Source organism: Nannospalax galili, unplaced genomic scaffold, assembly GCF_000622305.1.
Source record: "Nannospalax galili isolate Female #2095 unplaced genomic scaffold, S.galili_v1.0 scaffold18, whole genome shotgun sequence".
In the NCBI taxonomy this organism is placed as follows: Eukaryota; Metazoa; Chordata; class Mammalia; order Rodentia; family Spalacidae; genus Nannospalax; species Nannospalax galili.
Genome location: NW_008346548.1, coordinates 11,632,333 through 11,648,181, shown reverse-complemented (window position 1 = coordinate 11,648,181; position 15,849 = coordinate 11,632,333). Strand labels below are relative to the sequence as shown.

The following is a 15,849-nucleotide window of genomic DNA, read 5'->3' as shown; positions in this document are numbered from 1 at the left end:
GGAAAAAAAAATGAAATACCTTGATGAATGCTGTAAGAACTCTGCATTTTGATAGAAAACTCTGTTTAAAATGTTGATTTAGATTTACTTGCTAAGCTTGCCTGTTCTGCCTGATTTGTATCTACCACACATGGATGATTAACCTAGTTGAAATGCTAAGAATTGAAGTGCTGTAAACCTCCTTCCTGGACCCTGGACCCCTGACTCAGTTGATTTGCAATGTGTCCTGTAGGCCTGTTTGCACATACCAGATAACCGATAAGGAACAAAGAGAAGGAAGTTGTACCAGGCTTACATAGCCTTCCTGGAAAAGATGTTTAACCGAAACTATAGCTTTTAGAAGATGTTTGATCAAAGTGTCTGCTGAGGAATGCTTTTTGTGTAATGACTATGTGGGCCTATATAATCTGTATCTGAAACTGAATGGGGGTCGATCGTTCTGACCAGACTTGCATGTCTTGGGAAATCGGTCGACCCCAGCCGGCTGGAAAGTAAAGACTCTGCTTGATTTTTACATCTCCAATCCCGTGTATTTGTTATCTGGAGGGGACCCATCGAGTCACGGACCCTAACAAGTACAACGTATTTTCATCATAGATTCTCCTCCACCCCAACTCCTCCTGTATTCCATACATCGCCTCTCAAATTTATTTCTTCTTCCAGAATTATTGATTCATATATATGCAAATATAATATATATTGGAGTTTTATATATAGGGAATATAGCATATGTCTATTCTTAAAGCAAGTATGGGACCTTTCTGAGGTATTCTAAAGGTTTTTGCAAAGGGGAAGCAGCTGCTAATGGGGACACATACACATACACATACACACACACACACACACGCCTATAAAATTAAACCACAACCAAAAAGATCACAACCAAAAAAATTACTGAAGCTAATATGAGACTCTGATAGAGGACAGAGGAGAACAGGCTCCCTAGAGAAGGTGACCCAATGTTGAGCCCTGGATCAGGGAGGAACTAGTGGGTTACATGCGCCAAGCAATGCAAGGGTGGTGTGTACAGGGTAGAATTTGGGGCAGTTCAGTGTGTCACAGGTACTGAAAGCACCTCAGTGGTGCTTCCTGTGCCTGGCTTCAAAAAATGTGGCTGGAAAGGCAGGTGGACAGGCTGATCATGAAGGGCATAGGCTTGAGGCACTTGAATCACACACTAGCAGCAAGGAGTATGAGAGTATGTGTGTGAATCCTGAGCTGAGCTGGGAAGTGTGAATGGGCTGTGGCAGCAGCATGAGTTGTGAACTAAGGGAGAACCAGCCAGGGGAATGCTTAGAGGGCTGTCAAAGTAATCTGGGTGAGGCCTTAGAGTGGCAGTCTGGGAAGTGGGCAGATTTAGGAGCCCCTGGGGGCAGGGCCTCTTAAGGGCTCACCATCACTTGGAAAGGGGAGCCATGACATTGAAAATGCTGCTGAAAGATGAGGATAAGAAGCTGGGGGGAGGCAGAAATAGGAGGTTCCCTTTAGATGCTCTGCATTTGAGAAGCATGGGAGAATTTCAAACACAAGTGTCATGTGGGCAGCTAGATTCATGTGTCTGTAGGCCTGGAGAGAAACATCAGGATTGTAACAACTCACACCTGAGCAAAAACCATCACTTTCCAAAGGCAGGCAGGCAGGCCTGATCTGGAGATCACTCTCCACTTGAACTACTCAGGCCACTTCCCTCTACCTACGCCACCAGTAAATGAAGGATAAAAGTATTATCCTTCACTCTCAAGTGCCAGAGGGTTTATTTCAAGCTGGGGCTCCTTGGAGGGCTGAGTAGATATATCTGGTTGTATGCACCATTCTGAGTCTACCATCTTCATGTCCCAGGCAGCTGGCCAAGGCGTTCCCTCAACTCCTTTCAATTATTAAGGACACAAGGAAAAAGAAGACAAGTTTCCCCAAGAATTTAGAAGATTCTCATTTTTAAAATTTTGATCTTTAAAGTTCTGCCTCCAAAATTCAAAATAATTCATTTCAAAATAATTTCTCATCCTCTTTCCTTATTGAAAAAAGAATAACGTTCATGAAAATCTGAAATGCCTGAAGTTGAGGAACCCGTGACGGAGAGTGCTCACTCCACACACTTTCTTGGATATCCCAGCAGCCCAGAAGTGACCTTGTCTGTATTTTCAGTTCAATGACTATTTAGATATACAAACAGGCAGATGAGTTATTGCAGCACCACAATGATTAGATTACCGGGCACCAGGTCCCTGCTGGACTGCAGAGTGCAGAGAGAGCTGGATGTAAGCCAAGCAAGGTGGGAAGCAATGCAAAACTGAGGTAATAGGGGAGGCGGAGAGTGCAGAAACAACCTTGCACTTGCTGAGTTGGCTCCTCACAGAGGGCTGCTGGCTTCCATGCCATTCCTAGATTCATATTCTGCTCACGAACTGCTAACTGGTGGTGAGGCATTCTAACAAAGTTTAGCTTGTTCTGGAGAAACTGCTTCAAAGACATAACACATGTCTCAGGCAGAGAGAAATGGCCTGGTCTGGGAACTAGATGGTCTCGTGTGAATATATGTTCTGATACAAGAGACCCAATAAAGCTATTTTTTCATCTTGATTAGAAAATATATATTGCATAGGGCTCCAAAATGAGTTAATTATAAACCAGGATGCTCGCCTTCATTCTAGAAATCTTATCCCTTGCAAATCAGTAGAAGCCCAGAACTGAAATGAGCCAGGGTTTCTTCAAAATGACTGCTTCCTAAGGGGTATCACAAGTCTTCCCTGGGCCTGACCTTGCTTCCTACTTTTATATAATACCTACTCTTGTAAGCCTGGCTGCCTGTAAGGATCATGAGTAGTTCTATTGCATTCGGGCCACAGAAACAAGATACATATTTGCACATAGGTCTATGAAGTGGGATGAGGAGTGGGTGAGTCCTGGGCTTGACTTGACCACTAATCCTCCATGACCCTGGGAGGAAGTCACTTCAGTGCTGGGCTTCTGCTTATTTGCAAGGGATAACAATTCCAAGAATGGAGGTGAGGGCAGAGGCCTGAGAATAGCTGATTCAAATAACAGCACTTCTCTCAATAAATACTGGAAAGAAAGGAGAGAGGGATGGGGAAGGAAGGAAGGAGGGAGGGAGGGAGAGAGAGAGGGAGAGAGGAAGGGAAGGAGTTGACTGTAGGGTCTAGGGTTGCTAATGTCCACAGAAGAAAATCCATTTGAATTTGGCTCTCTGGAAGATACGTTAACCAGACTGACATAAAGATAAAAAGATGAAAAAAGCTGAAGAAAATATATAAACAATAGTTCTAGATCTTTTTTTTTTTGAGAAACTACAAATGTTGCATAATAATTGCAATATAACCAAAAAATTCCTTCCAGAGAAAAGTTCATGTCTAAATAATGCAATGCAGTTGTATCTCTCTGTCTGAACCTAACACAGACTTTTTTTGTCTTATTAAGAAAGATGTTTTGTGTGAGCTCCTTGAGTTTTTTCACATTTTGGTTTTAACTAAGCTAAGTAATTTTTATGCTAGCTAAACTTCAGTAAAAATATACAGATCTGGTGCTTCATAAATAGTCAATGTTAAAGGGATCTATTTAAATGCAAATTAGGAAAATAAACACAAGCCTTTCCATTTTTTTTAAAAAGATGAGGATAGTTAAAAGGTTATTATTGTTCTGTTCTGTTTTTAATGAAGCATAACTATTTCATAGAGCAAGGATATTAACTAAAAATCTTGTATTTATTTTCCTTCATTTGCCAAATTTAGCAAGAGCATCTGATGTAGTTTTCTAACTTTCAAACCACCTTACTATTGTTAGTGTTGTATACTCTCCAATTATAGATAACGTTGCAATTAAAAGTACTCACACTCAGCCTTGATGAGCTGATTAAGAGGACAGAAAATAACCAGTGGGTTTTCTTTGTCTAGATATGCACATCCTACTATCTATTGGGATGACCCTGTACCTTGAAGTGACTCATCTATAAGAGCTGTGCCCTGTTAGGGCTAGCAACCTCCTGCAGGTGAACTTTGTTAAGTCTGGGAAACAAGGTCTCCATCAATTATGAAATAAAATCTCGTATGTGTTAGAGTAGAGAGAACAGAGAATTCAAATTAGTACAGGCTGCTCCATAAACTTTGAGAAGTTTTATCATGGGCCTGAACCTCAGCTCCTTATCTGTAAAACAGCGGTAACAATTTACACTATCTAAATCTTAGTATCTGGGGACACTCAAATAAAATGATGGGTAGGAAAATTGCTGAATGCTTTACACATAAGGATTTTTATATCCATATAATGAGTATATACTATCATACTTATTCCAAATGTTTTTGTTTAGACAAAACAAATGAAAGTGTGGATTTAAAGTTGAAGGGTCATAACTCAAGCAGACAAAAACAGCATAGAACTGGGGAAATGGACAGCTGATCCCAATCTTAGCTGAAGAAATATTGGCAATTGATTACTGCTGGGCAAGGAAGAGCTGTTCCTTAAGCAAGAGATTCTAGATAGGCTGACTAGACCTCAGTAGATGAACTTGTACTGAGGGACATCTGGGGACACTAACTTGACACAATAGGCCTTAACACAAATGACAGAATGTATGAATTCCAGTGGGGGGGAGGCTATGAGAGGGTGCCAGTGGGGAAGAGGTATAAAGATGAATAAGATTGATTGATATGTTCTGTATGAAATACTAAAAAATTCAATAAAAAAATAAAGTTGCAGAGTCATACTGCATAGTATGGGCTAGTGGGAATCACTCCTGCAGCCCATACACGCACAGAAATAACCACAATCCACTTACCAGAGATGCATTCCTGGGGCAACTAGAGGCTGCCACACAGAGCAACCCAGAGGCACTATCCCTCACTTATGCAGGGCCCCTGTGGGTGTTTTTTGTCTACACAAAACTCAGAGCCCCTCTATCCACACACTCTTTCAAGGTTCTGCCTGGGTACTCTGGTGCTAGCTGTCCTTCTGCCCTGGATGACCTGACTGCAGCAGAGTCGGGATATTAAGTAAAGACCTTGTCCCTTGCCTGCACACCCTGCTTCCCTGTCTTCTCCGCCACAGCCCTGCTCTTTCACTACTAGAAACTTGCTCCCTCATAACAGTTTTTCACATAGGAGAGATGCCTATTAAAATACAATTTTTCCTGTAATCCCGCCTGGAATTAGTTTATCCTGGATATAGAAATAACTCAGTAAGCCCTTTCTGAGCACGAGCCGGGGATGTGATCCTAAAATGAGGTGGTAGAGGGATCTTAGACAAAAGATGGAGGCCCTAAAAACAGAAGTATATGAGAACCAGGCAAATTTCACTGGCTTTACAATTCTGCTTTCACAAGAACTCTGCTTGGCCCGGGCATATGTTCTTATGCAAACAGGACAACACATAGTTCTCATGTGTGTGTTCTTGCCCAGGGTTCTTAAGACCCTTCAACTCTGGTAACCAGATCTTTTACTATCCTAGAATTGAGCTTTCCTGCTTTTCTAGTGGAAGGAAGGAGAGAGGGAGGAAAAGAGAAAGAAGAGAATGTTAGGACCCAAAATATGGACTTAGTTTCTCAGTTTCAAGAACTCTGCTGTAGAGAGTTTACTCCCACATCTCTCCCATATTGATCTCTTTATTCAGTCCTGCAAGCTCTGGGGACTATGGGGGACCCCAAGTTCTGAGATGATCTTCACGCCTCTCCAGAGGCAGAGACATGGACCTGACTGGCTGTAGTGGTGATAAACATCTATTGAAGGAGAGAAGGTATTTTTAGCTCTGTTTCCCTTCATGTTTGTGGCATATCAGCGTACATACTTTCATATATTGCATAAACGAAGCTGCTTTCCCCTTTAGTCATAAACCCTGTCTGCTCCAGGAAGGAGAGCCCAGCTGGATATCTGGAGGGTACCATCATTATTTGCTTAGTAATCAGCCACGATGCCGGTGTCACCAACCAGGCTGTGTCTGACCTGCGGGCATACTTGTTGATCCAATAGAACAATTTCTTTTACCTTCCATTCCCAAGTTCCTTAAATCTTAACACCCAGGTCTAACAACCTTACTGTTGCTCATAACCTAGAACAATTCTAGTTTCTCTATAACACAGCCTAATGTCCTCTGTGAGCAAACCCTATCCTTTCTCTGCATGGTGAACTGACCTCCAGTTATCAACCACGTTCTGTTTCCATGACAACAAATCTAGTTGCTGTGAGCCAACATGTTACTAAAGCTTGGTGAAATATAATAATATTCCCTGACTGGCAAACTGTACCTGGATTGGGAGTAACTATAAATGGCTGATGGGACACCAAACCTTGAGCTTCCCTGAGTATGGTGACTCTTCTAACTGACAAGCCTTTTTGTAGGGACCTTGGAAGTTGTGCCAAGGGAGATGTTATAGGACATACTGGCTCCCATGGGGCATGGAGTTTGTAAGCATGATAGCGCTGACTTTGCCCAAGGTAGATATTATCTCCCTGTACCTGATCTGGGATACTGGGCTGGGTTGCTGCAAGGACTGCCCTAATGGTAAAGCTGTGGTTCTCATCTTATTCCACTCTTAGTAGATCAGTGCTAAACATGGCCCATGGCAGTTTGTAAGGCTGAGACTAAGGGTCCTTGGCAGTTGTTAACCTATACTGTTAGAGCCAGAATATATTGACAATAGCACTGTATCTCTCCTTGGCTTCTCTTTCTCCATCCTTCTTTCTCATTTTCAATTCTCCCCATAACAGCAATAACAATGATAGCAAAAACAAATCTAACAGTCAATAGTTGCTAAAAATTCTCTATGTGCTGGACACTGTTCTAAGCATTTTACACATATTAACTCACTTAATCCTAGTAATATCATAATTATCTCCCCAACATTAATCTCCAGTATCATCATCTCCATTTTACAAATTAGAAGACTAAGATTCAAAGGTGTTAGTTTACCCGGAGGTACACAGCTAATAAGTAACAGCAGAGATTCAAACCCAAGAGGGTTAGTTCATGTTGACGCTCTTAACTTTGATGCTATACTTTCTGATAAGCTGAGAGCTTCATCCAATAGCTCCTTCTCTTCTTCTCCTACCTTTCAGAACTATTCTGCCTTTGCTCCCTTTGTTTTTCCTCCATCTACTTCCTCCTTGAGTCCTTGAAATAGGAAAAGCTTTACTGCTTTCTTGAGTCTATACCCACAATGAAAGCCAGTTGCCTCCTACTTCCTGGGTCTTTCTTTATTTGTTCTCATGCAGAACGGCATGTGGTCTCTTCAGACACCACCTGGCGGCCCTCCCAACCAGATCTTCTTGGAGGCAGACCATCTGCCTGCAGATCTGACTAGTTTCTTCCTTCTTTCTATGCAACAGCAGATTATCTTGGGGAAACAAGGGCTTTTCTATTCTCTTACATCTTATATCTAGTCTCAGTGTGACGAAAATGACAGGAACATCCTAACTTTGAAAGCTCACCAACTCTACACTGACTTATCCAGACTTGTCTCCCATTTCCCTGGCTGCTGCTCCTGGCTTCTTTATATGTCCCTCAAACCCTTATTATTACATTCTAAAGATTGGACTTCAGCCTCCTGCTGTCCAGTCTTGAGCCCTGTCTGCGTGAAAATTCATGCAGACTCCAAACTTCTACAGAACTAATATTTTTTTGTGTGCCAAACCCTGAGCCCAGCATCACTACAGTTGATCTCAAGTAGTCCTAGTAGCAGTGCTACATGGAAGGTTTTGTTAATTATGTTTTAAATACGGCAAGAACTTAGTATGGTTGGCCCTTCATATCTGAAGGTTTTTGAATCATGGGATCACCAATTTTGAATAAAAGTATATGAAAAAAGTTGCACCTGTATGTTAAGGTTCAGACAGGATCCCAAGGACTTCTCATGCTCCTGAGAAAAAGGAACCTAGCTGATAAGCACCTTGGTCTTTGAAGTTAAGAGAAGCAGACTTTTCTCCACTGTTTGGCCAACACAGCAGGCTTCCCCTTTGATCTCTAAAGAGGACAGGTTTCAACAGTCCTGCTCTCCCACCACCCCCCAACTTAAAAAAAAATACATCTTCCCACCTTCTGCAGGAAGCAGCACCTCCCTTTTAAAAAGACCCCAGCTCAAGACCCAGGCAGACATTTTCCATGCCCAGAAGGGAATCTGTCCCATGTGTTCCTTTGCTAATAAACCCTATTTTGATGGAGTTTTAGCTGTGCCTCTGGTGCCTCATCATCCATTAGCTCATTCTCCGCCAACTTTTTACCTATCACTGTACTGAACATACACTGATTTTTTTTCCTAGTCATTATTTCCTAAACAATATAGTATAACAACTATTTACATAGTGTCTCTATTGTGTTAGAATTATAAGGAATTTAGAAATGAGTTAAAGTATCCTAGGAAGGTGTTTGTAGATTACATACCATTATTATGACATTTATTACAAAGAATTTGAGCATCCTCAGATTTGGTAACCTCAGGGGTTACCACAGACACTGAGCTTACTGCAGTAGGAAGTGAAGTAAATTGCCCAAGATCACACAGCTTATAAATAATGAAGATAAATTTAGAATCTACTGTCCATCTGAACCTACATCTCATGCAATTTCCTATTTCAGGATGCCCTCTAACCATAACTTCTCAGATAACTGACAAGAATAAATATGTGCCAGGCCTCACACGGTGGGATTTGCACACATTATCTCAGTTCTATAACAACCCTAAGAGGTGACAAATGTCATCACCACCCCTCTTTCTGGGAGACTAAAGTCAAGGTCATGTGGTTTATGCATTTAAACTACTATTAAATATATGCCACTATTACATTATCTCCTAAATACACACAAAACTCTTGAAATTTCTAGTTATATAATGTCTGTGGATCCATAAGAATACATAGTGTCTATGGATACAACAGGACCATCTTCCTGATGTTCTACCCACATCTCAAGCTGCCATGTCTTTTCTTTACATATACACACATATATATATATATGTTTTAATTTTATGTATATGAGTGTATTGCCTGCATGTGTGTAGGTGCACCTGTGCCTTGCAATGCCTGTGGAGGCCAGAAGAGGGTGTCAGAGCCCCTGGAACTGGAGTTATCGAGAAGAGGGTGTCAGAGCCCCTGGAACTGGAGTTATCGATGGTTGTTAGGTGTCTTGTGGGGGCTGGGAATCAAACCTGGGTCCTCTGCAAGAGTTGTCAGTGCTCTTAACTGCTGAGCCATCTCTCCAGCTCCTGTCTTTTCTTTTCTATCAAACATTCATTACTTTATCTCAACTTCCTATGTCTCCACCCCATCCTAGGACCCATCTTCATGTCTTTTATTTTCAAGTGCTTCTGCTACTCACATCTCTCCTGTCCAGATTATTGCAACTACCTCCCTGCTGATCCCTCTGATTCCATTCTGTCTTATGTCAAGCTACTGAACAGGTTTGCTGCTAAAATCATTGCTCTCATCAAGTCATTCCCTCAGTCAAAAAACCCCAAATCCTAACAGCCGGCTGTTTTTAATTTCAATATAACTCAATCTCCTTAATGCTTCCTACAAATCTGCCTTACCCTATCATTTCACAACCTGTCCCACATCAAGTATCCTTTCCAGCCCAGTTGATTTATTCACTGCCATGCAAGTACATCACACCAGGTTCATGCCTTTTCCACACTGGCTCCCCAGCAAAGTGTTCCACACCCAAATCTCCAGATATAGCCCCAGCCTTCAAAACTGAAGTCTCAATTTCTCCTAATGTTTTCCTTAACCAGAGAAGCTCATTATGACAGCTGTTTCTTCTAAATTTGTTTCTTTAGTGTCTATCACAATAGTTCATAAGCTAGAATATTTCAGAGCTATCTGAAGTGTTTTCTTAAAATCAACAATTTCCTGGGCCTGGGCCTTGAGATTCAAATTCAAAAGGAGTTTCCCAGGTGATTCTGACATGCGTGCATTTTTATTTAACAAGTTTATGTGGATTGTGGTCTATCTATGATGAGGTCATCTGTATCAGACTCAACTCTACCATCCATAAGCTGTTTGACAGCATTAGTTAACTTGCAACATAGACCAGTGATCCTTGAAGGAAGAGAAGCACATGCTGTGAGGTCCCCTACTCCCAACCCCAGCTGGCTTGCTCTCTGATATGCTTTCTAAACTGTAGACCAAAGACATAGGAGCTTACCAGAAAGCAACCACAGCCCTTATAGCACTGGGGATAGAACATGTTAAACTCATACTCTACCCTTGGGCCACATCACCAGCAAGGCAGCAAAAGTCTTGATGTGTATGAAGAGTTCAGGGCTGAAAAGGTAACTAGGATTTAAGTAACATGACATTAGAGAGGAAGGAGTTGTAGAAAGGACCCTTAATAATTTCTACTATGATTTCCTACAGGTTCTTTTAAAAATATTTTATTTATTATTTTTATTTTATGTGTATGAGTGTATTGCCTGCATGTATGTGAGTGTACCCACATTGTGCAATATCACAGAGGTCAGAAGAGGGCGTCGGATTCTCTTAACCACTGAGCCATCTCTCCAGCCCCTTCCTACAGGTTCTTGCATCTGCAGGAGAAGACTCTTGATGATCTGGCAGAACAACTACAGAAGGTGAGGATTGCGGTGAGCTGGAGAGAACTCTTGAGTTCACACAGAGCTGGGATAAATACACTGGAATTTGGTTGAAATAGCAGGCTGAAGGAATAAGAGACATATCTTCAGAATAAGGGATATACCCTCTGACTAATGAAAAGCTGAAAGAGAACCTACCACAGCAAGGCCTACATCAAAGCTCAGCAAGGTCAAGATGATCTGCTATAATTTAACTGTCTCCTGACTATAGCCTTCACAACAGTTAGAGGGAGATAACCTAACCAGGAGCTTCTATGGGGTACCATACAGTATCTAATACAGAATTGAAATTCCCAGATATATGAAGAGACAGAAAAGAGTGACTTATAATAGAAAAATCACTCAATAGAAGCAGACCTAGAGGTGATCCAGATACGAATTAGCAAGCAAGGCCTTCATGATAACCACAATTAACATCTGAAAACAAAACAAAACAAAACAAAACCAGGAGAGAGCAGGGAGGGGGCACTCTGGATCAAGAAATGCACTACATTCAGAATGCACAAAAAGAATAATGTACATTTGGGTGTGCCTCAATGGAACAGACCTCATGGCTAAAGGTCTAGTATACCACTCACTGCTCCATAAAAACTGGGGTGCTGAGGGGCTAGAGAGATGGCTCAGTGTTTAAGAGCACTGACTGCTCTTCTGGAGCAGCTGGGCTTGGTTCCCAGTACCCATATGGCAGAAACATCTTTCCTTAACTCCAGTTCCAGGGGATCTGGCACCTTCTTCTGGCCTTCACAAGTACCAGGCATGCACGTGGTATACTCACACATATGCAGGCAAAATATAAACATAAAATAAAATCTTAAAAAAAAAAACCTGGGGTGATGATAGACAGGTTCTCTATCTAGCTGGGTTGCCCCTGGATCCATGTACCTATTGAATACTTAAAATGTGGCAAGTGCTACTAAGAAACTAAGTTTGGGATTTTATTTTTTAAACTAAAGTTTAATTAGCCTTATATTGCTAGTGCTTACTGAGTACTGTAGGTGCACACAGGCATTATTACAGTTGCAAAGGAAAAAGAAAAGGCAACATGACTGACCCCCAAGAAAATTCCTCCTGGTGCAGTGTATTGGACACTGGCTCACCAACATCCACTCCACACTCGATGGTTTGTTCAAACCAACAATGCTAATTCTCTTTCTTTTGTTGTTTATTGGTTTAGAGATTTTAGCTGATTTTAGCCAGTATAAACCATTGGAATTGAGAAGAGATTTGCTTGGGGGTCCAAGGAGACAGAAGCTAGTGTCTGTCTATCTCAATATGCCTCCTTCCTTCCTTTCTTTTCCATTCTTCTCATCCTACCTCCCTCACTGGCTCTGTAACTGCTGGTTGCCATTTTATAACTACAAGGGAGACTTGGATGTAGCTCTGAGAGAACAATGAGAGAGAACACTCCTGGGCTCCTGATGACAGGCTTTATTGATTCATTAGCCCTGAAGCTTACTCACACAGCCACTGCATGTCTATTTAAATTGTGAAATAATACATTTCCTTGACACTTAAGCTACTTACAGTCCAGTTTTCTATTTCTTACAGCCAAAGCACCCTAACCCAAAAAGCCATATGGTCATGGTATAGGACATGAAGTTTTATTCACCTGTCATGCACTCACTGTGTCATAACACTGGGTTAGAGACTAGGATAAAAGACCAAGGTTGAAGACTATCAGGGAGACAAATGCACTCAATAGTCTGTTAATGTTACGGAATGTGAAAGGTACTACAGAAGATGTGTGTACTATGGTTTGACAGCACAGGAACCTAGGGTCCAGTGTAGCAGAAGAAGGGGCAGGGAAAACATAGATGGCCTCCAGAAGGCGGTAAAAACTTGAACAACACTTGAAAGACAATAGTTTTCAGTCAGGGGAAGAAGTTGCACCTCAAAAGGACATCTTAGTGAAAGGAAATCACTTGAACAAAGGCCTGGAGAATTAAAACAAGGCCCTAAATGGGCAAACATGCAAGGCAAGGAGCTGGGGCTATATACCAGCAATAGGGAACCACTGAGGAACCACTGAGGGGGAGGGATACAATCAGGTTTCTGTCAACCCTGACCTGTGTGTCTATACTAAGACACAGTTAGGATGTCTAAACTGGAACATGGACACACACACACACACACACACACACACACACACACACACAGAGGCACAGACCTCATTGCAAGGGGGAACTAAGCCAACCCCAATCTCAAATATAAAAGCAACTAACATATTTTAGACTTCTTACCAACTCTATCTCTGCTTCTACTTCCCCAGCTTCTTTCCTTTCCTCACCTTCTTCTTACAAAACCCTTCAATGTCTGGGGAAAAGCAGATACAGATGATGACGTGTGAAAGGAGCTGAGCACAGTGTGATGCACAGCAGATTCAGAATGCATGCCAGTTCCTTCCCACTCCCTTGGCTCAGACAGAATAAACCCACAGTCACAGAAAGTTGTTGCTTTCTGATTAGAGAAACCCAGGCTGCAAAACCTCATGCTAAATCACACCCTGTTCTTGACAGATGCACAGCAGCCCAGCTTTGTCTGGAACATGCTCCTGCTCAGCCTTAAAAAAGCCTTTCTCTTAGGTCCTGCCCTCCTCAAACTGGACTGGGATGAAATGTTTCACCCTTCCAATATTCATAAAAATATTTTCAGGTAGTAAATAGGGTTGTGTTTTTTTTGCATTTTATTTTCCTGCTTGGATGACTTGAATCCCCGGAAGCACTGGCAAGACACGCATTACCCTCCCATGAGGAAAGAATGGTCACCAGGAGTCAGCAAGTCAAGCAGACTTGAGAAGCAGGACCAGCCAAGCCAGGAGTCAGTCCAGCCAGCCCCAGGATATTGACTCCAAATAGTTAAATTCCTTCCATTTAAAGCACAAACACTGATAAAATATTTTCAGGAACAAAATAGGGGAATGTACTTTACTCACTTCCCAAAATGTAGAACTGAAGAGGGTCAAATCCTATTTAATCCAAGTTGAGAAAATAGTGCCCAACTTTATCCCAGAACTAAATTTAGGCATCCACCAAGATCTGGCCTTTGGCAAGTTAAGTTAGATGAACTGTTCCTGGCATACAGGAACTATTATTATTGCTGCAAACACTGAGTGTCTGGTGGATGTTCTCATCCCGTCCTCCCACGCATCCTAAAATCGGCTGTGCCAATCATTCTTGCACATCTGGGAACAAGACTCCACATGGGCTGAGCAGGAGGCAGCCCCCCACCCCTTCTGCCCTGTCCTGGGAGGAGTGGGTGATGGGCTGGGGAGGGGAGTGGAATCTGTGCTAGGTAGGCTGGACCTCAAAGAGCTGCAGAAGACAACCAAGCACTCTGCCCATTTCTCCCTTCTTTTTTGTTGGCAGCCTTAGCCATGGGGCTCTGGAAGGAACATTCAGGGAGCCAGGCTCAGGCACATTCACGAGAAGATGCTTGGCATCCAGACCCCACCAGACAGAGCATACTGTGCAGAACTGAGGAGGAGCATCCTGAATGGAGGCAAGCCCACCCACTCTTCACAGGACTAAGGTGAACGAACCCCTATGTTTAGGGTTTAGGATGCTTGCTGTCCTCAAGGGTAGGGCAAAAATTCAACAACCGCATAATGTGCATTAATGTTTTAATAATCTTCACCACCTATTTTGCTTTTCTGTGCCTTAGAAGAAACTACATTTTGTCATTTGGTTATCCATCCTTCTTCTGAAGTACTTTGGGGATGCGTTGTGACTCCTGAATTGCAGTCATTATACTAACATGACAGCCTTGGCTTTACCTCCACTTGACTTTCTCTCTGACACAGGTTGTATAAGGTTCCATTTCCTTTCTTTGTCTCCAGGGTTTGATTTTCCCCTTCACAGTTCCTCTACAACTTCATGTGTTCTCACGTGGGTTCCTATAAAAGGACCAGTGCTAGTTTCTGCCTGCACATCTCATTTCTCTCTGCAAGATGAACCCTGCTATCCATTCCAGTTCTGAACAGCAAGGGCCTTAGAGAAGTATCCTGTGAACTGCTCAGCAGTAGGTGGTGCTCTTGTGCCAGCTCACAGTGAGTGCTCAAAAAGTTTGGTTCTATCAGGCAGCCCATGGAAGACAGACTGTACGTTGGTCCATGCTCTGTGCCTCTGGGAAACCAGAGTTATCAAAGAGCTGCTTGTAACTTGCAGAAATTTACAGTGCAACTGGGCAGTGAGGCCTCTGAACACATAGCTTGAAGACTAGACAGGAGGCACAGGGTCAACACAAGGAGCTGGGTGGGGCTGCAGGGGAGATCCCCAGGGGACAGAAAGAGCGGCTCCACTGGTAGAGTGGAGTGAGCAGCACATCAACTAGACCTGCAGCCAAAGCAGTGTTTCACTGGACACAGAGAGTGGAACAGGCATTCCCAGGGGGAAGGGTGCCATCAACGAAGCCGGAGGAACGTAGGATGGAGCAAAGCTCAGAAGAGGACATCCTCAGTGATGGGAGCCAAATGCACAGGTACATTCTCACTCCCATTCTAGGCCCTTCTGGTTTGTACCTACTCTTGATACTTCATATTAAAGTCAGCTTCCAAAGAGTTTTCAAGCAGGCCAACCAGCTGATCTGATCAGTGTGAAGAAAACTAAATACCTGTTTTTCCTCTCTACCAGGAAAGGTCATGCCTTCTCTTACCAAACCACACAGAGAGGAGAGAGAGAGAGAGAGAGAGAGAGAGAGAGAGAGAGAGAACAGGACCTTTCTGAGAAAGAGTTTACTAAGGAGGGTCCTGGGGTTGGCAAAGGAACACACAAGTGGGATTTCTTGAACATGGAATGGGAGGAAAGAAGCCATCTGGGATTCCAGCTAGAGGTAGCTCTTCATGGAATTAATCTGCCTTGCATGCCTCACCAGAGTTATTTTTTTTAATAAAATTAACCTACAAAAGTCTATAGCCTTTCTGTATAGCAATGACAAGCAGTCAGAGAAAGAGCACAGGGAAACCCTCCCATTCACAATAGCCACAAAAAAAATACCTTGGAATAAACCTGACCAAAGACACTAAAGAGCTCTACAAGGAAAATTTTAACTCTTTAAAGAAAGAAATTGAGGAAGACATCAGAAGATGGAAGGACCTCCCATGCTCATGGATTGGAAGAATTAATATTGTGAAAATGACCATCCTACCAAGAGTCATATATAGAGTCAATGCAATGCCAATCAAAATCCCCATGACATTTTTCACAGAACTGGAAAAATCTATCCTAAGATTCATACGGAAGCACAAGAGACCCCAGATAGCCAAA

The 15,849-nt window shown here is 42.5% G+C and overlaps 1 protein-coding gene and 1 long non-coding RNA gene across 26 annotated transcripts in view; one reads left to right on the top strand and one right to left on the bottom strand.

Moving 5' to 3' along the window:
- Positions 1 to 15,849, bottom strand: part of Kalrn (kalirin RhoGEF kinase) — a 700,573-nt gene that overhangs the window by 424,403 nt on the left and 260,321 nt on the right. The window lies entirely within an intron of this gene.
- Positions 14,003 to 15,849, top strand: part of LOC115072001 — a 25,148-nt gene continuing 23,301 nt past the window's right edge. The window contains exon 1 of the long non-coding RNA XR_003851061.1: positions 14,003 to 14,116. This is a non-coding gene — a long non-coding RNA (uncharacterized LOC115072001). The remainder of the gene's footprint in view (positions 14,117 to 15,849) is intronic.